Here is a 26,853-nt window from a genome sequence, read left to right as displayed (position 1 = left end):
TTGGCCTGATGGTAACTGCAGTAGAGGATGGTAATTTGTTAAGGAGCACATTACCTCTTGGCAGATACCTAGAGATCCAAAAACTGAAATGATTGTAATCCAAAGCACAGTAAGTAGGATCATAGGATCATATGAATTTACAAGGCTAATGGCTGTAGGGCCCTTACAAGCCTAGCCAAGTTCTAACCTTATTTCCACAATCAGCACCTATTACCCCTGTTCAAGAGGGACACAGATGGAACCCCCTGGGCTGAATTTATGGTTACCCATACAATTGTCCAGACTGCATTTGAAGAGGGCCAATGAGGTGCTTTGTTTGACATGAAGTGGGAGTCTGTTTCAAAGGTGTGGTAACCTCTGGGAGACAAATCTGTCCTTCCAGCAGGTTCTAATAATGTCATAAACCAGGTAAAGGACTTTAGATTGAGTAACCAGTGTACCATTTGACTTACAGATATGCAGCATTTTCAATAAAGCAGGATCAGAGATTGCCTTGTATGCAAGGTAGAGATCACCTCTAGGTAGTCTGTATGAAACAGAATAAAGTGACAGTGATTTCAGACTATTCCCATAGGACAGATGCTGAAGACCTGGAATTATCCTTGTGAGGAACCTTTGTGATCTCTCCAGTTGCTGCAGGTGCTGGAAAGGTACACACCAAAAAGGGCATTGTACTCAATTATTGGCCTGATGAGGGAAGAGTATAGGGAGGTTCTAACCTCTTTTGTTCTGGAGGCAATGTCATTACTTATGAGATGAGCAATATAGAATGCCCTTCTTACCACAGTGGAGACATAGTTGTCAAAGATAAGGTTGCTGTCAACCTGTGTGTCCAGGTCTCTCACCACTAATTGCATACTTAAGGTGTTGCTATTGATGTGGTAGTTAGCAGGAACATTGCTCTTACTGAAAGGGATGTTAATAAATTTTTTTGTACTGAGTTTAAGGCCATGACTTTGGCATTAATCATTTGTTTGTGTAAGACCCTCTTGTAGGATGTTGACATTGTTTGAAGATTCTATGACCGCTCCCAGTTTGCAGTCATGAGCAAGCTTTGTCAGCCACAGACCTTTAGTTTTTGCTTGTACTTTGGAGAAATAGATTCCAAACAGTAGATGTTCCAGGACTGATTTCTGTGGAACATCACTGGTTGCAGGTCTGCTCTTGGAGGTGGATTCCCCTATTTTGACTATATGGGTTCTATCAGTGAGCCAGTTAGCGACTCAACTGGCAGTGTAAGGGTTGATATCTAGCTGGTTGAGTTTGTCAATGATGCCTGTGTGAGGGATAGTGTCAAATGCCTTGGCTAAGTCTAGGTAGGCTGTATGCACAGATTTCCCTCATCCAGGGCCTTGGTGACTGTCTTGAAGAAGTCCACCAGGTTTAACATGCATGATCTCCCTTTGGTAAATTGAAACTGAGTAGGGTCAAGTGTTTGGAGATTACCTATATCTTTATTGATAAGGTCCATGATGATCCACTGCATGGCCTTGCAGATAAGGCTAGTCAGGATAATATGTCTTTAGTTCCCAGGGTCAGTGGAAGCACCACCTTTGTGCAAGGGAATAACGGTGGCTGTTTTCCATTCCACTGGGATGAAACTGGTGCTTAGAAAATTTATTTAATTATTTTATTTGCAGTTTGCTAACCAGGAAAGTCCATTGGGCCAAAATGGGCCTGTTTTCAATGGAGGCCCAGGGAGAAAAGCTCTATATATAGCCCACTCTATCCAACTACACCCCTGTCCCCTGTACTTACCTGTTGCATTCCTCACTCCACTGATAGGTTTTTGATCTTCCCTTGCCTTCCTTGGCTGAACCCGCTCGGTTCGCCCTACGGGCTCACTCCGCTCCCCTACCCTGCCCCCAAATCTGTCCCGCCCCAGCACCTCTACCATTATCCTCTACAAACCACACCCACCACCCAAATTATCCAATCAAACTCTCTCTTCCTGGAACTGCCCACTCCCTTACCCCACCCACTCTTACCTCTAATTACTTCCCTTACCCCACCCACTCTCACCTCAAAATCACTTCATTAACAAACACACCAAAATCACCACCACAAACAATACTCTGTTTCCCACTACTTTCTTCAATTTTATAATCCTTGCCTGCTCCAAAACAAATATCATCACTCTTGCATCTTCAAACAGCTTAGTAACTACATAACAACTCCTAACAACCTCATTACATTATGCTTGAAAAACCTATATACATCTCCCTTCTACTACTATCACTCCTTCTGAGTTCCTATATCTTCCACCTTACCCGTCCCAATATTATCTATTATTCCCAATCCTTCCACACAACTAACCATCTGAACATACCTCTCCAACACTCACACACCCCAATTTCACCACACCTATATCCTATAAATACCCGTCTACTTTTTCAATATAAACTTCTTACCTCACATAGATATTTCACTCCCATAATTACTAGAAAGTCTTCCAGTATCATAATCAAGTCCAATGTATACTCTACACTCGCAAGTTACCTCCCTAACTTCACCCTATACACAATTACCAGTCTACAATCAGGAGATATCCATCCTAACCCAGGTCCCCCCTCCTCAAAAACTACTAACAAGTCCATATTATTTACTGCTCTAAACTCCCAAAGCATAGTCAACAAAATTCCAAACCTGCATGCCTGGCTCACACACAACAAACCTGACATCCTATCCATCTCTGAAACATGGTTAAAACCCTACATAAAAGACTCTGAAATAATCCCACCCAACTATTCTATTATTGCAAAAGACAGATCTCATAAAAAAGGGGGTGGTATAGCTCTTCTATACTCATCCTCACTATCAGTTACTCCCTATAATAAACCTATTCCCCACTTTAACAATGCTGAATTACTAATAACACTACTACAAATCAACAAGCTCAAGCATATATGTATAGCCTCCATCTACATCCTTCCTGGTGATAATATTTCTACACTCGAAGACATCCTCTTCTGGCTCTCCACTAACATCAGCAATGAAACTATAATCCTGGAGACATGAATATAAATTGGGGCTCCATTCAGTCTCCCTCAAACCCACTTAACATTATCCTCTATAAATTCTCTCAGCTCATCAATTCTACAACCCGCCCCTCAAAAAACCCGCCTAATGGCAGTATCCTTGACTGGATCCTAGTCTCTCACCCCCACTACTTCTCTAACAGTGGCACTCTTCCTGATCCTCTTAGTGATCACTTACCTACATTTACACACCGTCTCCCTTCACCCCTTCATCATACCCATAACTTCATTACTACTCGTAACCTAAAAAACTTTAACCCTTCGGCTTTCATTAACTCTCTAAAGGCAATACATTGGAATACTCTAAAATCACTTCCTGTAGATAGTGCAGTCACCCATTTCAACACTACCTTTTTAAACCTCTTAAACCATCATGCTCCCCTAAGAACAAAAAGAATAAAAACCAAAACTGCCCCATGGCTTACAAAAAATACACTTGTTACAATGCGGCAAAGAGACAAACTCTGGACCCATTACCATAAAAATAACCCCCCTCATCTACAACGAATACAAAACACTTCAAAAAAAAGTAAAGAAACTCATCACCACTGACAGTCAAAACTACTTCTCCTTACTCCAAAACAACAATAAAACAAACCCTCAAAAATTCTGGAACAGTATCTCCGCTCTCCTTAATCCCAGTAAACCAGACACTCCACTCCCGATCCAAACTCTGTCGACATAGACCTGGCTACTCAATTTAACTCCTTCGTCATTGATTCTATTTCCAAACTAACCTCATCTTTCTCCGACATCTCCACTCCCTCTAAACCACCCCCACTCTCATCTTCTTACCTTCCACCCTCAAACACTAGTTCACTACCTATCCCATCTTCCAATTCTACAACCTTCACCACCCACTCCACTCTTCCTCCCTCCTCATCTCTCCCACCTCCAAATATCCCCTCCCCCCACTCTCCACACTTCTCACTAAAACCCATACCCACTTCTACCATAAAAAAACTCCTTCTAAAACTGAAGTCTAGTTCAAATGCTCCCGATAATATTCCTTCACAATTCCTCAGCATAGCTGCTGAAGCCATTGCCTACCCCATTAGTATTTTAATCAACCGCTCTATCCAAGAAAGCACAGTTCCCCATATCTGGAAAAAGGCCTTTATCATACCTTTACATAAAGGAGGTAACAATAACAATGTCTCCAACTTTCGTCCCATCGCTATCCTGTCTCCCATCTCCAAACTTCTAGAAAAGTGTATCCAACTACAACTCCTACCATACCTCATTGATAACAACCTACTAACTCCCACACAACATGGCTTCAGACCAGGCCACAGCACTATGACAGCCCTCCTCTCCTTCCTGGAAACAGTAAATAAAGCCCAAGACTCTGGCCATATTGTTTCTACCCTTCTACTGGATCTTTCTAAGGCCTTTGACACCATCTCCCATAACCTTCTTCTAGCTAAACTCTCTAAGCTTAACCTATCTCTTTCCTCTCTGAACTGGTTCTCCAGTTACTTATCCAACAGACATCAAGCAGTAAAATGGAAAAAGACCACCTCCTCATTCCTTAATACCCCAATTGGTGTTCCACAAGGTTCAATATTAGGCCCCCTCTTCTTCAACATCTTTATTAATGACTTCCGCAACTCCATCCCATTCTCAAACATCATTCAATATGCAGATGACTCAACTATTATTTGCTCTGCCACTTCAGCCCCTTTACTTCTAAAGCTAACTCAAGATGCTTTTTCAACCTCTGAAAAATGGATGAAAAATAATCACTTAGCACTCAATGCTTCTAAAACCAAATTAATGGTATTCACTCCCTCAAAAGCCACCCCTCTCAACACAAACACCTTCTGTATTTCTAGTCAAAACAACACAACTCTGGAACTGGTATCAGAGACCAAGCTACTTGGTGTCCAAATTGACAATCAGCTCAAATTTAATTCCCACATACAACTAAACATAAAAAAACCATCAAAAATTAGGTATGCTCTACCGTCAATACCATTATCTTACACCCTCCACTAAACTCACCCTCTCTACATCCTTTCTCATCCCCTCCCTTCCCTATGGATTTCCACTCCTAACTAATCTACAATCATCCCTGAAAAATCAACTCTCATGTTGTTATAACAAAATCGCCAAATTCGCCACTAGCCAGAGGTCCTCTACTCACCATTGTTCCTCTCTCCACAAACTAAATTGGCTAGAACTACCCAACCACCTTATCTATACCCAACTCACTCTAGTCCACAAGCTTATTTTCAACCCCTCAATCTGTCCCTCCCTCTCCTCTGACTTTAAAATGTATCCACCCAACAGAGTACTAAGGTCTAACAACCAAAATCTTCTTGAAATACACAAACCAGCTCGTCCACCAGGCAAATACCTTCTATCCTTTAGTCTGACACGACTCTGGAACTCCCTACCATCACCCATTCATGTTACCCCTACTAACTCTACCTTCAAAAAAACTCTTCATTCATACCTAGCCTCCCAGTGGGAATGCTCTAATTGCCACCCTACATAACTTGCACTGCTAACCTTCTTTCTCTCATAACTATATAGTTTATACTTTAAGCTTCCATTCTCCCCCCTTTTTGTCAATAAATAAATACAACAACTTTGTTGATCTATCCCCATCAACCTGTTTGCTAATGTAGCCCATCACTAGTACGAAGCACACCAAATCCCACAGGGAACCCCTTAGTTAGACTGAACACTGTTCATACTTCAGTATTTGGGTCCCCTGTACATAGTTTGCACTAATCTTATCTTCTGTTTTTTTGGACTTCAAACCACCACAGGACTGCCCAAAACATGTCCTTGGAACCTTGTCATAAGATTTCTTCAAATATAAGAACAGTCACTTGGACTATTCTCATCTCTAGATTCCTCTTAACTATCTGTCTAACTGCAAACATTGGGTAAGTTGTGATACATCCTGATCTGAATCCCAACTGCTCATCTCCCATCCTACTTCTACCTACTCTGCGTACTCATTTATCAGACATATGAAAGTTGTTGCAGTGCGTCCATGAACATCAACATACTAACCATGCATGGTTTTGGCAGGAATCAATCCATGCATAAACAACTACTCTAGATTTAGAATGATGACACTGTTTATCACAGAAATTGTCTCTGTTAAATGAAATATTGTATCTATAATTAGTATAACCAAAACTTTCATTGTCATTTTTGCTTTAGAAACTGTATGTTTAAATGCAATGTTTCTACTAGTACTTTTGTACATACTGTAACAAGAGCTTTGATTGTAATTTTGTTTGTAATTACTGTTTTGTTTGTAATTATTGCTTTGTTTTTGGAGCTTTTCTCCCCAGGACCCCATTGAAAATGGGTTCTTCTAGGCCCAATGGACTATCCTGGTAAACCAACTGCAAATAAATAAATAAAATAAATATACAATTATCACAAAGCTAATATCAACAAAGTTAAGTACAATGCAATTTTCAAAACTACTAAAAACACAGTAATATAGAAGACAGAATAATAACATTTGAGCAAGGTGCCGTAACAGAGCATTGAATGAAATTAAAACATAAGTATTTTGGAGAACATAAGTATAATGTGGATTGCAGGCACTTATGCACCCAGTGTTTCATGAGGTGAGAGGGAGGAAGAATTAGAGGAGGAGAGTAGAACAGTGAAAGGTGAATAGGCTGAGTTATGAGAAAGGAAAAAGGGAGAGGGAGTGGAAATGAAATGAAGGGAGTCACTAGGTTGAGTTTTGAGAAAGGAGAAAAAAGGATGGGGTAGCAGAAATGATATGGAAGGAGTCAGATGGGGTGAGAGTATGAGCATTCTCAGTGAGAAGAAAGATGAGAATTGAGCATGGTCTTGAAGGCAGAGTGGTTTTGGGTGATTCGAATGTGGGGGGGGATGAATTCCATAGGTGAACTATGGAGAAAGACAGGAGAAATTGCCCAGGTGCACGTAAGGGTTTGTACATTTCGAGGAGGTTCTGGTTACTGGACCTGAGAAGTCTGATAGGATGATGCAAGGTGAGTATGGAGGAAAGGGAAGGGCAGTTATAGGGTTTGAAAATGAGTTTATGAGAAGTTAACAGATGAATGTAAGAGAGATGGTGGGGGAGTTCCAGCCAGATCAAGGAGTGGAGTGCATCACAGTGGTGGAAGGAGGATTTGGTCCCAGTAGTAAACTTAGAGATTTTTCTGTAGCAGGATGACAGTTTTGATTTAGAGAGGACTGAAGGTTGGTGAGGAGAGGGGCTCCATACAAGAGAGAGGGGATGAGGTAGGAAATAGTATATGTTTAGAAGAGGGAGTGAGGTAACAGCTGTGATTGTAAAGAGTACCCATTGGTGTGGCTAATTCTTGTTAGACCCCAATTAGGAACAGCTATGAGCTAACAGATTCTAAAATGTTACCAACCCACCTCTATGCTCCAAAAAAAATACTAGGTTTTTAAATAAACTGGATAAACTTCAAATCAACAGGAATTCCATTATCCTAGGAGAATTTAACTGCTTAATAGCAACCTGGGATACGTATACCTCATCTGTAGGTGACGCCCCCAAACATTCCTTGATTTCACAAACAAAAATTCGCTGAACCAATTGTCTTACTCCCATGCCCTCTAGGTATTCCATCAGCTTCCTGTGTGACACAGAGTAAAAGTGCCTAGCTGAAGTATACATAGACACAACATCTACTGGTGCTTCCCCTGTGAGGATCACATGAGAACCAGTCATAAAACTGGGTCTGGTTTGACTGACCTCTTCTTCTGCCCATGGACCCATGTCAGTCACTGTCCTAGAGACTGCTGCCCTCTAGGAATGCTACCAATCTTCTCTTCATGATTACTGTCATGACATTCCCTCCCACATTTGTTAAGCTAGCAGGACTGTATTTCCCTGCATTTTTTTCTGCTTTCCCCACCCTATCAAAAACTGTTATCCTGCATTTCTCTTTCATGTCTGCACTAAGCAGTGATCTGTTGAAGATGTCTATTAGAGGTCAGACATATTTCTGACAATTCAGGAAGACAGGTCATCAGAGCCTTAAGACTGAGGAGGAAACGTTAACAGCCCCCATGCTAAAGGACAACGCTGTCCAAGCTGCTGAATCCCTTACAAAGGCACTCTATGAGCACTTGCAAGAATGCAAGGATCATGCTATCCCAAGCAAAACCAAGACTCACTCCTCCAAGAAAAGGAAACCAGTGTGGTGGATCCCTGCCATAAACTGGATATACAATAGAAGGAGGAAACTAGTACAGAAAAGAGTAAAATCCCAAGAAGAAAAACCCTGATCAGTATCAGCAAGAAACTCCGATCCCTCATAAAGTCATCCAAGGCTAGCTTCGAAAGAAAAATTGCCAAGGACTCCAAAGATAACCACAAAGCATTCTTTAGCTATGTCAAGAACCTAAGTGGAAACTCTCAGATCTGCTCTAAGTTAGTGCAGAATGGCACAAAATACATTGAACCGACTGGTATTGCCAACATTCTGGCAGACAGGTTTAGTGCAAACTTCACCCCTGCCACCCCCTAAAGGGCCCATAACTATACCAGAAAAATGTAGAGCCCCAGCAATCATTGACACACAGGTTAAAACAGCCCTATCCAAAGCCAAAAACACAGCTTCAATGGGACCGAACGGTGTCCCAGGCTGTGTCTTACACAAACTCCAAAATGAACTAACCCCTCACCTAAACATACTGTTCAAACTCAGCCTCTCTACAGGCTACATACCCATAGAGTGGCACACAGCAACAGTTATCCTGAGCCACAACGAACCCCAGGAACTATCGCCCTATAAGCCTGACTAGCCTGGTCTGCAGGGCTATGGAGCACATCATCATGGAACTCATTAACAGAGACATTGGGAACTTCCAAACATTGGACCCTACCCAGTTTGGCTTTGTTAAGGGCAGATCATGCCTCCTAAACCTGGTGGACTTCTTTGAGACAGTTATCAAGGCTTTAGATGAGGGAAAGGAGGTCTACGCAGCCTACCTAGACCTCACAAAGGCTTTTGACACCATTCCCCATTCTGGTATTAAGACAAGCTCACCAGCCTGAATATAAATCCCTACATCATGAAATGGGTTGCCAGTTGGCTCATGGATATAACCCACATGTTGAGAGGTGCAGGCTCTAGGTTCGACTCTAAACTAGTTACAAGTGGCGTCCCCCAGGGCTCAGTCCTGGGACCCCTCCTGTTCGGTATATACTTCTCAGAGGTACAGGCAAGCACAGGAGGAGTATGGCTGACCAATTTCGCAGACAACTGCAAACTGGGAGTTATAATTGATTCTCCGGCTGATACAGACATCCTCCAGAAGGGTCTCACTGAGATGGATACGTGGTGTCAAAATCATGGCCTCAAGCTAAATGCCAAAAAGTGCAAAGTCATCCCCTTTGGAAACAACAAAGTACCCGTGAACTACCACATACGTGGGAGTCCCCTAAATACAGAAAATGAAATAAGGGATCTGGGGACCCAATTAGATAGTAATCTCTCCTTTGATAATCATACTGCCAAGGTGGTTAGAAAATCCTTCTATGTGGCCCACCTAATCACAAAAGGGTTTGCATCTAGAACAAAAGAGGTTATTGTACCCCTCTACTCATCACTCATCAGACCCATCATAGAGTACAATGCCCCATTTGGGATGTACCTTACAAGACACCTGTAACAGCTGGAAAGACCACAGAAGTACCTCACAAAGAGGATTACTTGCCTCCAACAGATGCCCTACACAGCCCGATTGAAGAAACTTCAGCTGTACTCGGTTGCATACCACCTACTCAGAGATGATCTCTGCCTGACATACAAGGCCATGTCCAACCCAAAAAAAACAAATCCCCGAGAGCCACATGCTCTAGGGGATCTAAACCTCACCATAACGATAAATAGGACTTGCTGGAGGGATAGATTCCTGTCCCGGAGACTCTCCATGCTTTGGAACGGGATTCCAGTCTACATTCGGCAGAGCCCCTTCCTAACACTCTTCAAGAGAAACCTTGACGAGTGGATGGGAAATGGAAAATTTACCCAGAGGATCACTGCAGTGGATCTGCTGGACAGAGACACAAGGAACTAATGGATCTGCTGGACAGAGGCACAGGGAACTAATCTAAGGGGGTGGTGAAAGCCAACACATTCTGGCTAGGCTTACATATGCCCTCGGGCAGATAGCCTAGTACTTACCTATGAACCTATGAACCTTGTGCTTTATCCTTTCTAAGTGTAACCAAGATCCTCTGAATATTCTCTCTCACTCTCTGTCCTCATATCTGTTCATTGTGTTCTGTCTTTCTCTCAGACCTCCCACTGATTTTCTCTGTGAAGACTGAAGCAACGTATTCCTTCTCTAAATCTCCTTTTTCTCAGTCTTCTCCTCATTGCTGAGTTTGGTCAGTTCTTTTTGACATGCCTATAAAAACTTCTTCACTTCCTTTCTTGATCCCTTCTAATAGCTCTCTTACTATGTAGTGGCTCGGTGGAAAGATCTTGGCCTCATAGCTCCAGTGCCTGATGCTCAGTCCTGACTTCTGGTCTTGGTGTATGTCTGTGTGTGTTTTCTCCAAAAACTCTGATTTCTTCACACATTTTAAAAACATGCATGCTGATTCATTACACTAAACTGTCCATATATTTGAACATTGCATTTACCCTGCCACTTTGTCCCAGATCATGATTGGACTGCCTCTGGACCAGCAGACTAATATGGTTAACAAATGGTAAATAAATATGATTTAGTCTTTTGGGCCATTGCCATCTTTGTTACCTTTTTGCTAACCTCCTTGTATTGTACCTACCCTTCACCCACCTCATGTCTACCTACTACAGAACCTGTCTTTTGCCTTAATAAGTGGCCTCATGTTCCTATGTAGCCACATTAGCCTCCTTATATTTTTTTTATCTTTTTATCTTCTCCTCAAACCCTTGTCCATATTTATGAGTACTTCATTTCTGACCCACTCCCACAGGTTGTTTATTCCCTTAGTTTGCTACCAGCCTCTTAACTCACCCTTTGATAAAATAAATATATATATAATTTGGTAGAACTGTTTTTCTTTCATAGTAACAAAGGTTTGGTAAAACTGCTTTCTGTCACAGTAACAGTGTGATATTTTTAGAAATAATATGCAATACAGCATCTGCAAGTACAGAAAAATATGCAGTAAACAAGTAGGATTAGCTTTACAGAATGTGTGTGTGTGGAACAAAAAAGTATTATACTTCTTAATGTTTTTGTATCAAATGGCATTGTACAATAGAGGCATGTTAAAATATAAACAGTTGAATGTAAACAGGTATTCAAATGAATAAACCTGCTAAAGGGAAATGGCTAACACAGCAGAAAAAGTTACAGACTATCTTGTCAATGAAAGGACATTTTGGCCTACAGAGAAGCTGGCTTTCTCTGCATGAGATAAGGATGCAGACAAAGAATGCTTCACTACAGGAAGATAATGTTTTATCAAGGATGAAGTTTGAAACTAGATAAAAGCGACTTTTAAAGAAGTGTCTGGTGAACATTTTGTAACATTTTCTAATTTGAGTCAGCTGAGGAAATGCAGTGTATTTAATAGTGATCGGTTTTATAAAGAAAATGTTATAATCTCGACAGTAGTGCTTGGTTGGCTTGTTTCAATAAACCTTTCATTAATATGAATGCACAGTTGTACAGTATCTTAGTCTGTGTAACCTGTTGTTCAATTTAACAGTGCTGTGCCAGACTTAATTCAGACCTTTTTAAATATGTGTAAAAGTACTATGACAAGCACTAGTTAATATTTTGTTAGTGTCAATCTCCATACAATCAGTATTGAACAGCTCAGCAATATCAGGTACTTCCAACTGGTTGAAACCATGATTTCATCTTTACATCTGCTCTGAGACATTTACCAGCATTTTTGACATAAAGGGAGTTTCCAGTTTGCAGTTTTGGTCTACAGCCTGGTCTCCACATTTATGAAAATGTTAAGCCTCTTTCTGAAATAACATGGATACCATCAAGGACAGAATTGCTAAATTCACACATTCTGTGGCCATAGACTTAACCCAGACTTCTGATAAAGTTTGGACATTATTATGTCAGTGGTATGAACAAGCCGGTAGTGATGTTAAATGTTATAAAGCATTGTTTAATATAAATAGAAGTGAAAAAGTTTATATGTGTAAATGGATTCATTGTTTTGATCAGTATGTACAAAAGTACAAATGTCAAGTTGAATGTCTTAACTGTGGAGACAGATATTCTTGTTTTTGTTTAATGTAATAAAACTCTGTTACAGCAATTCTCAGTAAAGTCTATGCAGGGCAAGTCAAAATTGTCAGATGAAGTCAAAAGTCATTTTGTAATGCCAGTTTCTACCTTTTATAGAAAATTCCAGTCATTTTTAAATCATGCTGAAAGCTTTACAGGTTGTAGAGTCAGCTGAAATGTTTCAGACCTATTGGCCACAGTGGTATGCTTTTAACAAGGATAAGGAATTGTCAGACAAACAGCTGGATGACAAGTTGATAGAGCTTAATGAAAAACACATGCAATGTTAAAGAAGTATGACATACAGGTTAAAAAGTATATGTAAAATGTTTTAGACATTTTGACTAGGGATGATGTTGTATACATACTGTTATAGATTCACAGGATAATATCCATGGGGACACTAACACAGAAGCTCTTACACATGAGTTATAGGATGCACACCAGAAACATTTGAATACCATGGCAAAGAAAGCAGAATTACACATTAAAATAGGGTAATCACAGGAAAAAGCTGCAGGAATATACAGTTGCAAATGCAAATTTACAGAGATGTGTCAGAACATGTTAGTACAGATAACATTAATGTGCCAAATGTGCAGGTAGTAACAGGTTCTCCAGATGATCTCTACCAACAGTCTGGTTTGTTACAAACCATTTCTCATTGGAATGACAAGAAAGGAATATTTTACTATATGTTGACATTTGAAGATTGTCTTTCACATACAGCTGGCAATGCATGGAATAATTCACTGCAAATATATTTTTTAGTATTTATTCCAAAGTGTTATAAGACCTTCATTGTTTCTAATAAATACAAGCTTGATTCTAAATTAAACAGAATGATAGCTATACTGTTGACATATTCCCAGGGTCAAATTTTGTCTATGAAGTTGTTAAGAGTATTTTAATATTACAGTTTCTGATAGGATGTTAAAACAGGCAGAGCATTTTAAATTGGCTTTTCAAATAATTTATAGACTAGATGACAAGGAAATGAATGACCCAAAAATGCAAAAGAGGCTAACACATGCATTTTTGGAACAAGTAAAAGGAGTACCAGGTGAAATTAAGTGTATTTATGAGGAAACTGTTGACACATTACAGCAATGTGTCATATGCTAAGGAGAGGGAGAGTAATGAGTGACAATGGAGATATTTTGAAGCATAACATTTTTTCTCTTGGTGCTGATGAAGATGGGTTTGAAATAGTAGGTGCAGTAGTATAGAGCAGAGGTAAAGAAAGAGGGGTATGAGAACAGGGGTGTACTGAGAGTGGCATCAGCCCCTCTAGCTACAGATGCCCTGATGATAGACACATTGCGTGTTTTTTCTGTAGGAAACTGGGACATATCAAGCAAGACTGTGTAAACTACAAAAAATGGAAACATAGGCAGATAGAGAAAGGAGCTTTGCAAAGGACTCAGAAGAAAAAGAAGTCAGGAAGGAAATGCAAAAGCAAAAGTTGCAAGATGATAACACAGAGGGTCAAAAGTTTCAGTAAATAAGGCAAGAGGGAATACTATATTGCAGCAATATGATGGTGAAGGCAATCTATGTCCAACAAAAGTTAAGGAAGATTCCTTCCTCTAGCTCAGAATATAAAACACAGAAGGCTGTATGTCAGAAATTGCTTTGTCCTGCATATGCATTAGATGAGGGTGATCATTCCCAGGAGGTAAAACACAATATTTGTATTGTCAGAGAAGTTTCTAGGCATCTTGAAAATAATAGTTATTCACAATAGGGGTGTGCCCTCCTACTCAGATAGTTCACTTAGCATTTTTAAACAAGGAAAATGATGGTAGAATTTTAACTGACATGTGGGGGGAGGGGTTGCCATGAGAAATATCTTAATAGACATGGTAGCAGCAATTTCTGTTGCAAACAGAAGGCTTAAGCCAAATCCAAGAAAGAAAACTTTGATCTCAGGTTTTAATGGTAGTGCATGTTTTGCAGTGAGCAGTGAGGCTGTAGAAATTAAGTTTACTCAGGATGAAACTCTGGTAATGAAAACATTTTTGATGCATCCTAGTTGTGGAATGACCATAATAGAAACTGATATTTTAAACAGGCTAGTGATAGTAATTTATTTTTCCAATTGTATTTTGTGGAAAACAAGAGAAGAAAGTGAATTGAGTGCTGACAGAAAGTGCATGACAATACAAGTTAGCCTAGTAGAGAGCAAAGGAAACAAGGTGCAGCCCCTGACAGATGAACAAAGAGATATTTGGAATATCATAGAGAAAGAATTTCAGACTTCATAGGCCAAAACAAAAACAGACTGTGGGAAGGTAGAAGTTCCGATTACAGAGAGGGGTGCAAGGGATTACATTCCTCCTTTCCAAAAACAGTATCTGATTCCAGCTGAGGTAGCAGATGACATGAGGAAATGCATTTTAGACTGGGAACAGCCAGGCATAATTCAGAAGGGACATAGTCCAACAAAGTCACCTATTTGACCAGTTAAAAGAAGGATGGGAGTTCCTGTTTGGTAATAGACCTCTGTAAGGTTAAGTAGTACACACAGCCAAGAGCACATTTGATACCAGGAGTTCCAGAAATAGCAGCTTGCATAAAATCACAAAGTAATTGGTTTACAGTGATAGATTTAGCAAATGGATTTTTGCAGTACCACTTCAGAAAAGGGAATGGCAAAGGTTTGCTTTCACCTTTGAAAATCAACAGTATGTCATAACTAGATTACCTCAGGATTTTCAGAACAGTCCTGTCAGTTTTCATCAGATGGTAGCGACATTGTTACAGGATGTGTGTAAAGATGACAAGGTTATACATTATACTGATGACATTCTGATACAGTCAGAGAATGTGGAAGAACACATATCACAGACTGACAGGGAGACTCCTTGTCAGGAAAGGGTGAGGGGTATTCTGAAATTGCCAAAGCCTTTGACAGTTTTGGATTTGCATAAGTTTATAGGAATCATGAACTAGAACAGGGAATTTATAGAGGACTACGCAGTAGCTGCCTCTCCTCTCTACAAATGTTGGCAGATCAAAAAGAAGAGTTTACACTACAGTGGAGTTGTATTGAGGAAGAGGCCTTTAAAATGTTAAGGCAGACGTTGACACAGTCACCAGTAAATTACCTTTTGTTTTGCAAGCAGCAGGGAAAGACACACTCTCAGTGGTGTTATTACAGTCTTGGCCACAAGAGGGATCTCAGGGAATGGACACTAAGTTAAGACTGGTTACTTTGGTTCCCTATTAGATGAATGAATGCCTAAAATGTCGAGTATGACATGCTCAACAGCTTTTAAGTGAACGTTCATCTAAGCAAAACCTAAGAATGTCGAAACAAGGAGTTTCGAAAAGTTATAGTTGTCCAGCCATCAGAAAGCCAATGGCTGATGTCAGAACGTTCATCTTGTCTAGTAGTTCTTATAGTCCTCCACTGTGGTGCGATCTCGTCATTCACCCTGTGTAATGTTATGACAGTCCTCCACTGTGGTGCAATCTCAGAGTTGGTATATTTAAGTAGGGGGTGTGGGGGGGCACAGCCCCCCATGTTGGGGGGTATGAGGGTGAAGCACCCCACTTCATTTTGTTTGTTGATTTGTTTTTTTTTTTTGTTTTTTGGGGGGTTTTAATGGTGTACAGTACATTTTAGCCATCAGCTGTTGCCTTCCTGACAGCTGGCAAACTATAACTTTTCGAAACTCTTTTTTTCAAGATTATGGGGTTTCACTTAGATGAACTTTCAGTTAAAAGCTGTCGAGCATGTTGTACTTGATGTTTTAAGCATTTGTTCATCTGATATAGACCCAATTACTTTTTGTAGCAGGAGAATGACTCCTACAGAAAAAAGATATCATCCTTGAATTAAACAGCTTTTGGCCATTTACTGGGGAATAAGTCAGACAGTTCAAAATATTCTAGGGGGTCATAGTTCAATCTCCACATTTGGCAATCAAGAATTTGGTAAATGACAGTGAGATAAACAAAATCACTGAAGGAGTTATACTGTTTTTTTTTTCAAAATGAATAACTTCTTTCAGTACAAAGAATGGACAAATACAGACATAGTACAAGTACTACTTATCCAATTTTATTGGATATGAAGAAAAAGTGCATGACTACATGGCAGATTTGGAGAAAATGGATACGTCACCATTAAAGACAGATTATGAATGCTACATTCCTACAGTGCATGTGGATGGTGCACATTTCTGGAAAGATAGGAAATACTACACTGAGTTTGTAATAGTGACATTGCAAAAGGGAGACAAACCAATTATGGTTAAGTTACCAGGATACGTGAAGGCATAAAGTGCTGAACTAGAGGCTTTAAAATATCTTTTGCAGCATTTACATCCAGTAAATATTTACAGTGACAGTGCTTATGTAGCAAATTCTCTGAGACTAAATATAACAAGTGGGTAGGAGAGGGTTCACTGATAGCACAGGAAAACCTTTGAAGCATGCTTCTGTTTTACAGCATATGTGGAGACTGATTAAAAAACACTGGACCCCACCCAGTTTGGGTTTGTGAAGGGCCAATCTTGTCTCCTGAACCTGATTGACTTCTTCAAATCAGTCTCCAGAGCTGTAGACAAGGTTAAGGCAGTCCACACAGCCTATCTGGACCTCGCCAAGGCCTTTGACACCATCAACCACTCTGGAATCATAGATAAACTTACTAAGCTGGGCATTAATCCCTACATCACTTGATGGGTTGCCAACTGGCCTACTGACAGAACCCACACTGTAAAAGTAGCTGACTTCAAATCCAGCTCCAGACAAGTGACAAGTGGAGTACCTCAGGGTTCAGTCCTGGGACCGCTCTTGTTTGGCATGTATTTCTCTGAAGTACAGGCCAACACTAAGGGACTCTGGCTAACAAACTCCACAGATGACTGCAAACTGGGAGCCATTATTGGATCCCCAAATGATGTGGATACTCTACAAAAGGACCTTACAGAAACAGATGATTGGTGCCAGAGCCATGGGCTCAAGCTCAATGCCAAGAAATGTATAGTTATGCCCTTTGGGAAAAAACATGTACCCGTGAATTACCACATAGGTAGCAGTACACTAAACACTGAAAGTGTGATAAGAGACTTGGGGACACAGGTGGACAGTGGTCTCACCTTCAATATCCACATCGCCACAACAGTCAGGAAATCCTTCTATGTGGCACACCTCATCACTAAGGGCTTTTCATCCAGAAAAAAGGAGGTCATTGTCCCACTGTACTCATCCCTCATTAGACCCATTATAGAATACAATGCCCCATTTGGTATGTACCTCTCAAGACATCTGCAACAACTGGAAAGGCAGCAGAAATACCTCACTTAAAGAATCACAGGCCTAAAGCAGATGCCCTATGTTGACCATCTTAAAAAACTCCAGCTATACTCTCTGTCGCATATCGTCTACCCAGAGGTAATCTCTGCTTAACATACAAGGCCATGTCAAATCCAGAGATGTTGGACATGCTACACTTAAATAAATCCCAATCCCTCAGAGCCACACACTCCAGGGATCCAAACTTTGTCATCACTATAAACAAAACATGCTGGAGGGATAGGTTCCTGACCCAGAGACTCCCCAGACTCTGGAATAGGCTGCCCATACATGTCAAGCAGAGAGCCTCTTTGGCCCTCTGATGATTGGATGGGAGAAAGGAAATTCACCCCGGGGATCATGTCAGTCACTCTACTAGACAGTGGTCCAGGGAAGTAAATAGTGTGGGAAGAAATAGCCAGGGAATTGTTATGGCTAGGCTTGTAGGCTAGGGCCGATAGCCTAGTACCAACCTATGAACCTATGAACCTATAAAAGTACAAGTTACAGGGACAGTTCAGTATTTTAAAGTTTAAAGTTCATCAAAGGACTAATGATGAAAATGCAAAGAGAAATTATTTGGCAGATGCTAAAGCAAAGGAAGCAGCTGCAAAGGGTAAGCCTTTATATCCTGAAGACACTGAAGGGAAAGTTTCTGAACTTCAAGTTTCTGAAGTACAATTTTTGGAGTAAGTAAAACAAGTAAATGAGAATATGAAAAAGATTCAAAAGGAAAGAGGAGAGCCAGAGGAACTGGAAAAATGTGTGTTACAGAATAATGGAGTAGGTGGGTATTCCTATGTATTTGAGAGAGAAGGGGCTAAAATTGCCATACGTTCCATATCAGTTTGCAAAACAACTAGTGAAGTTTAATCACCAAATTATGGGACATGTAGGAACAGAAAAGTTATGGTTAGTAGTGAAAGAAACATATTGGAATCCACCTTTGAAAAAAACAGTGTCAGGTAGTGCAGGCTGAATGCTTGATATGCCTGCAGAGAAATGCAGAGTGCAATAAGCCACTGTTGCATAGGGTATCCATGGCAGATGGACCATGGTACTCTATACAGTATGAATGACCATTGTTTCCTGCAAAGGGTGGGTATCATTGCTGATGGTAGTGGTAGATGCTTTTTTCAAAATGGGTGGAAGCAATTTCAGACAAGGAAATGATAGCTAACGTGACAGCAGAAGAACTTTGGAAAAAAGATTTTTTGCCACTGGGGATGGCCCAGGGTGATAAAATCAGATAATGGGCCACAATTTGCCAGTAAGATGATGAAACACTTTTTGACATGCTGAGAATTCAGCAAAGGTTTCATGTCCCATATCATCCACAATCAAATTAAATGGTAGAAAGAATGAATAGAACCTTAGAAGACAGGTTGAAAAAGGTGTGCCTTGAGAAAGGAAATGATTGGGTAAATCACTTACCTAGCATTTTGAAAAGGAGTTAGAAGGCAGGGCAGAAGTGACAATGTTTTTAGATCAACAAAAATTGGGAAAAGCAATGGAAATAATGAATACAATGTTAAATTGAACAGATTGGAGGAAATGTCCCTCAGAAAATATCAGGAAAGATGTGGTACAATTTTTTGGTTACAGAATTTTGGAGGATACATATGATAAGAACATACACAAGTTTGTGACTATTCTTAATCCAAGACCACAGGAAAACCCAATAGGTACATTATGTGAGAGAGAATACTACATTTGCAGTACAAAAGCATATAAATGTCCAGTGGAATGGAAAGGAACCTGTTATGTAGGCTATGTAATACCATCAATGGAAGAGAATTAGAAAACAGTATTGGTACATTAGATCAATCATGGATCTACAATCATTACATAAATACAGCAGAAGCAAAAAGGGTTAAAGAGTATGGATTTAGGAAATGGGGTAATAGCTGGAGCAGAAATTTTTCCAGCATATGGAGCTGTAAAGAGTATATGGGAATTGAGAAAGCTCAGTAAATAATTATAAGTACTGGCTAATGCTACATGTAGAGTGATTACAGACATAACCATGGAAATGAGAGCCATTAGGACAGTGGTACTACAGAATAGCATTTCACTTGATTACTTACTTGCTTGCCAGAGGGTGTTTATGCTCCAATCAAAGAGGAGTGTTGTGTGTATATTCCAGACAAGACAGAATCCATAAAGCAACATTTAAGTAGCATACAACTAGTATGTGAAAAGGCTAGAAAGACATGGAACAGTGACTGGAGTGATGAATTAAATGGGGTATTTTCAGAATGGTGGAAAACCATTATCACAGTTTTAATTGCTATAGTCGCCATTATTTTGTTGATCATAATAATCTGCATGTGTGTTAAACTTTGCAATAAAAAGACTGTCAATCAGGTATCTATTGTAACTAATGTAGGTGGTAAAGAAAGTAACAGCCAATGGAAACATGATTTTTCTGTAAAATTCAAAGTTTAGTTTAAATTTTGATTGAAAATGTTTTTGATTTTCAAAATAAAAAGGGAGAATTGATAGAATTATATAAAGCAAAACTGGTTTCCCTCATTTGATAGAAATATATATATATATATATATATATATATATATATATATATATATATATATATAAAATATGGGAGAACTCTTTTTCTTTCACAGCAACTGAGTTTTGGTAAAACTGCTTTCCAACATAGCAATAGTGTAATATTTTTAGAAATAGCATGTAACACAGCATCTGCAAGTGCAAAAAGAAATATGCACTAAACAAGTATGATTGGCTTAACAGAATATCCTTGTGTGGAACAAAAAGTATTATACTTCTGAATGTTTTTGTAATAAATGGCATTGACAATAGAGGCTTGTTGAAATATCATAAACAGTTCAATGCATACAGATATTCCAGTGAATAAACCTGCTAAAAGGAAAATGCTAACACAACAGAAAACATCACAGACTATCCTATCAATGTAAGACCATTTTGGCCTGCTGACAAACCAGTTTTCTCTGGATGAATACAGATCAGCAAGGATGTATACAGCTCAGCAAGCTCCTGCCTGGTGCCCTGCAGAGTTCTACAGCAGCAGAGAGACAAAAGAGAGACTTTGGAGTGATTATCATTTTTCTGCATTTTCTTGCTGCCTTTAGCTAATTCCACCTAAAACGCAGATTTTCTAGAGTTTCTGTGATTTAAAAAGCTTGTTTCAGCTACATATTGTACTTATTTTACTGCCTGCACTTTAACAAAGTTGTTTTTGTGTTTAAATTACCTGTTTAACTGTTGTAGGCTACACACTCAAGTCTGATAGGCATTTCTGTGCATTTATAGTGTTTTTTTTATTGTATCTGCTTTTTCTGAAAAAAAAAATATACGTGTCTTCCCGCCTTCTAAGCTAGTATAGTCCATTTTTCAGGTTAGTGCTGAATTCAGGGCTGTGTTACAAGTTTCTGTGTTTGCCCATACCTTACTTGGATAGAAGGAATTTTCTCTGTTCACTGTGAGAGAGGGAGCTTTGAGCAGCCTATCTGTCCCTGGAGGAGTGGGTTCAGCCCTGAAATTAATAGTTTATTGGCCATTTTGGGCCAATTTCTATCTATTTCATTTCCCTGCTATAAAAACCTGCATTTACAAGGTTTTGTGCTAGTATACAGCTTAGCAAGCTCCTGCCTGGTGCCCTGAAGAGTTCTACAGCAGCAGAGAGACAAAAGAGAGACTTTGGAGTGATTAAGTATCATTTTCTGCATTTTCTTGCTGCCTTTTGCTAATTCCACCTAAAATGCAGATTTTCTAGAGTTTCTGTGATTTAAAAAGCTTGCTTCAGCTACATATTGTACTTATTTTACTGCCTGCACTTTAACAAAGTCATTTTTGTGTTTAAATTACCTGTTTAACTGTTGTAGGCTACACACTCAAGTGTTATAGCCATTTCTGTGTATTTAAAGTGTTTTTTTGATTGTATCTGCTTTGTTTTCTGAAAAAAAAATTATACTTGTCTTCCTGCCTTCTAAGCTAGTATAGTCCAGTTTACAGGTTAGTGCTGAATTCAGGGCTGTGTTACAGGTTTCTGTGTTTGCCCATACCTTACTTGGATAGAAGGAAGTTTCTCTGTTCACTGTGAGAGAGGGAGCTTTGAGCAGCCTATCTGTCCCTGAAGGAGTGGTTTCAGCCCAGAAATTAGTAGTTTATTGGCAATTTTGGGCTAATTTCCATCTCTTTCATTTCCCTGCTATAAAACCCACATTTCAAGGTTTTTGTGCTAGTATGCAGCTTAGCATGTTCCTGCCTGGTGCCCTGCAGAGTTCTACAGCAGCAGATAGACAAAAGAAAGATGTTGGAGTGATTAAGTATAATTTTTATGTATGTTCTTGCTGCCTTTAGCTAATTCCGCCTCAAATGCCAATTTTCTAGAGTTTCTGTGACTTAAAAAGCTTGTTTCAGCTACATATTGTACTTATTTTACTGCCTGCACTTTAACAAAGTCATTTTTGTGTTTAAATTACCTGTTTAACTGTTGTAGGCTACATACTCAATTGTGATAACCATTTCTGTACATTAAAGTGTTTTTTTTATTGTAACTGCTTTATTTTCTGAAAAAAAAAAAACAAAACAAACTAAAACTAGACTTGTTTTCCCACCTTTCTAAGCTAGTATAGCCCAGTTTTCAGGTTAGTGCTGAATTCAGGGCTGTGTTACAAGTTTTTGTGTTTGCCCATACCTTACTTGGATAGAAGGAAGTTTCTCTGTTCACTGTGAGAGAGGGAGCTTTGAGCAGACTATCTGCCCCTGGAGGAGTGGTTTCAGCCCAGAAATTAGTAGTTTATTGGCCATTTTGGGCTAATTTCTATCTCTTTCATTTCCCTGCTATAAAACCCGTATTTGCACGGTTTTGTGCACTGGGTACCGCCGGTTAGCTAGGGTATAACTATTCCCGGCTCCACAAAGTCTACTCTTTAATTTTTCACTTGGAACTAGACAAACTTTAACTTAAGCACTCAAACCATTCACTTCTCATCCCAGCACTTGCTCAAAACTCATAGCAAGCACTAATAAACCTTAGCACTGGACCCCCCTATACTGTAGAGATGGACAAGGCTCTCTATTCGACCTTACTAGCCAATCAGTAAAACAGTTCACTGTACCTATCCAGGCATGGCCAAAGGGCAGTTTCAAGTGTACTCTCTGGTCCAACTGGTGAATCTGGGCATTTTGAGGCAATGTTACAATTGCCTCATGTACACAGACAACCCTCTCCTCCTTCCACCAAACACTAATACATACGAGAGATGCAATTATACAGCCAAACTGAAGACTAAGCTCTCTCAACCCAAGACTGGATCAGGCAGTCAAGAGGAGAAGGGAATCACTTGCATCACACCACCAATCTCACTTAGACCTATGAAACCAGCACTGGCAAAAAACACATAAATACATGAAAACATACTTGTAAGCTCTAAATAAAAATCTGCAAAAGCAACAGAGACTTCCAAAGCAGACATCCAAGCAACCTCCACCCCCAACACAAACCATGAAACACATACTTCACAAAACCAGTGTGCCACACAATCACAGCCCTTAAGGCAAAATAACATACCAAACACACTAGTAATAGGTGACTCTATAGTCAGGCACACTGATGTCCCACTCACTAGGCTGAACAAAGTGAAGGTTACTATTAGCTGCCTGTCGGGTGCCAGAATCTGCCACATAACACAAGCACTCAGGTCACTCCAGAACAAGTACAAATATGACTCTGTCATTGTCCATGTTGGTGTGAATGACCTGAGCCATACCTCCCTAGACTACATGAAAAGAGACATGGAGGAGCTCTCTGATCACGTAGCCCAGGCCAGTATGACCCTGAGTAGCATCCTGCCCTCACCAAGAATGATACCATGGTATAGAGAAAAAAATTATCAATTTCAACAATTGGCTAAGCTTTTGGTGTCATTCAAATGGGATCCAGTGTCTGTCAGCCTGGGATGATATGCTCGACAAGCCACTCTGCTTCGCTAGAGATGGCTTGCACCTGTCACCCTTAGGCTTTCAAATGCTGGCCAAGGCTCTTGCCACCCCCATAGTGCCTTTTTTTATGCAAGGCTCAAAAGACAAACCCACCGCTGTAAATAGCACAAGTAACAAAAAAGTGAGGGTAATGCTACTCAATGCCAGAAGTCTAAACCTCAAAATGCATGCACTCGAGGCACTCCTCATTATGGAGAAAATCGATATATGTGCAGTAACAGAAACCTGGTTTAAGGCTCCAGAGAGCACCCCAGCACTACCAGGCTACAACTCATACCATACATTTCGGCTACAAAACCCAGACCGAAATACAAAAGGTGGGGGAGTATCCATATTCATCAAAGATACCCACACCTCCAGGTTAGTGGCACAGCATGATGCTTCAGAGATTATCCACGTGCAACTAACAATGGGCAAAACTGCTATTCAAATTATAGCTTGCTACAGATCACCCACCATGTCCCAGGACCCCCAATCCACATTCCTGGAAACACTGGGAAACATAAAGGTCCTACCAAATACCCTGATATTGGGTGATTTCAATTACCCAAACATTAACTGGGAGGACTGCTGAAGTACAAACTCCCTTGCCCAACATTTCCTAGAATTTATAAACTCAAACACCCTGGATCAATTGGTCAATACCCCCACCAGAGGTGACAACATATTGGACCTGTTCATCACCAACATGGGCGACCGGTGTTCCACACTGGAGTTCAACCCCTCACTAGTTAGATCTGATCATAAACTAATCACTCTGTATATCCACATTCCACCACCACCCCCGGTCAAAGAAATCACCATGAAAAACTTTGCAAAAGCAAACTTCACGTTACTTAAGACCGAGGTGGGAAATTTCAAAGCCCCATGCTAAAGGATAATGCTGTCCAAGCTGCAAAATCCTTTACTGATGCACTCTATGGGCACCTACAAGAATGCATGGATCATGCTATCTCAAACAAAACCAAGACTCACTCCTCCAAGAAAAGGAAACCATTCTGGTGGACCCCTGCCACAAACAATCTATACAATAGAAGGAGGAAACTAGTACAGAAAAGAGTAAAATCCGAAGAAGGGAAAACATCCTTGATCAGTATCAGCAAGAAACTACGTTGCCTCATAAAATCATCCAAGGCTAGCTTCGAAAGACAAATTGCCATGGACTCCAAAGATAACCACAAGGCATTCTTTAGCTATGTCAAGAATCTAAGTGGCAATTCTCAGATCTGCTTGGAGTTAGTGCAGAATGGCACAAAATACACTGAACCGACTGATACAGCCAACATCCCAGCAGACAGGTTCAGTGCAAACATCACCCCCCTCTCATCCCCAAAAAGGCCCATAACTATACCAGAAGAATGTAGTGCCCCTGAAATCACAGACACTCAGGTTAAAACAGCCCTCTCCAAAGCTGAGAACAAAGCATCAACGGTGTCCCAGACTGCGTCCTACATGAGCTCAAAGATGAACTAACCCCTCACCTAAACACACTGTTTAAACTCAGCCTCTCCACAGGCTACGTGCCCACAGAATGGCACACAGCAATAGATATTCTGCTCCACAAAGGTGGAGCCACAACAGACCCCGGGAACTATCACCCTATAAGCCTGACTAGCTTGGTCTGCAAAGCTATGGGGAGCATCATCATAGATCTCATTAACAGAGACACTGGAAACCTCCAAACACTGGACCCTACCCAGTTCAGCTTTGTTAAGGGCAGATCATGCCTCCTAAATCTGGTGGACTTCTTTGAGATAGTTACCAAGGCTATAGATGCGGGAAAGGTGGTCCACACAGCCTACCTAGACCTCACAAAGGCCTTCGACACCATTCCCCACTCAGGTATTATAGACAAGCTCACCAGCCTGAAATTAAACCCCTACATCACGAGATGGGTTGCAAACTGGCTCCTGGACAGAACCCACATGGTAAGAGTTACGGGAGCTAGGTCTGACTATAAACTGGTTACAAGTGGCGTTCCACAGGGCTCAGTCCTAGGACCCCTCCTGTTCAGCATATACTTCTCAGAGGTACAGGCAAGCACAGGAGGATTATGGCTGACCAAGTTCGCAGATGACTGCAAACTAGGGGCTATAATTGACTCTCTGGCTGACACAGACATCATCCAAAAGGGTCTCATTGAGACAGATACCTGGTGTCAAAACAATGGCCTCAAGCTGAATGCCAAAAAGTGCATAGTCATCCCCTTTAGAAAAAACAAAGTACCCACAAACTTCCACATAGGTGGTAGCCCCCTAAATACAGAAAACGTAATAAGGGATCTGGGGACCCAAGTAGATAGTAACCCCTTCTTTGATAATAACATTGCCAAAGTGGTTAGAAAATCCTTCTATGTGGCCCACCTAATCACAAAAGGGTTTGCATCCAGATTGAAAGAGGTCATTGGGCCCCTCTATTCATCACTCATCAGGCCCATCATCGAGTACAATGCCCCATTTTGGATGTACCTTACAAGACACCTGCAACAACTGGAAAGACCACAGAAGTACCTCACCAAGAGGATCACTGGCCTCAAGCAGATGCCCTATGCAGCTCGACTGAAGAAACTCCAGCTGTACTCGGTTGCATACTGCCTACTCAGAGGTGATCTCTGCCTGACATACAAGGCCATGTCCAACACAGAATTGATGGACATGCTCCACCTAAAGAAAACCATATCCCCTCGAGCCACATGCTCCAGGGATCTAAACCTCACCACAACAATAAATGGGACGTGCTGGAGGGATAGATTCCTGTCCCAGAGACTTCTCATGCTTTGGAACAAGATTCCAATCTACATTAAGCAGAGCTCCTCAATAACCCTCTTCAAGAGAAACCTTGACGACTGGATGGGAAACAGAAAATTTACCCCAGGGATCACTTCAATGGCTCTGCTGGACAGAGGCACAGGGAATTAATCGAAGGGGGGCAGCGAAAGCCAACATATTCCAGCTAGGCTTATAAATGCCTTCGGGCAGATAGCCTAGTACCTACCTATGAACCTATGAACCTATGAGATAAGGATGCAGACAAAGAATTCTTCAATACAGGAAAAGAATGTTTCATCAAGGACAAAGTTTGAAATTAGATAAAAGTGACTGTAAAACAACTGTCTGGTGGACATTGTGTAACTTGAATCAGCTGAGGAAGTGCAGTGTAACTGACAGCGATCTCTGTTATAAAGATGTTATAATCTTAACAGTAGTGCTTGGTTGGCTTGTTTCAATAAACCTTTCAGTAAGTACGAATATACAGGTGTACAGTATCTTAGTCTGTGTAACCTGT

This window comes from Protopterus annectens, chromosome 2.part1 (assembly GCF_019279795.1).
Source record: "Protopterus annectens isolate FY-2018-M chromosome 2.part1, PAN1.0, whole genome shotgun sequence".
Taxonomy (NCBI): Eukaryota; Metazoa; Chordata; order Ceratodontiformes; family Protopteridae; genus Protopterus; species Protopterus annectens.
The sequence above is the reverse complement of the archived record's forward strand: the minus strand, read 5'-3'. Positions refer to the sequence as shown.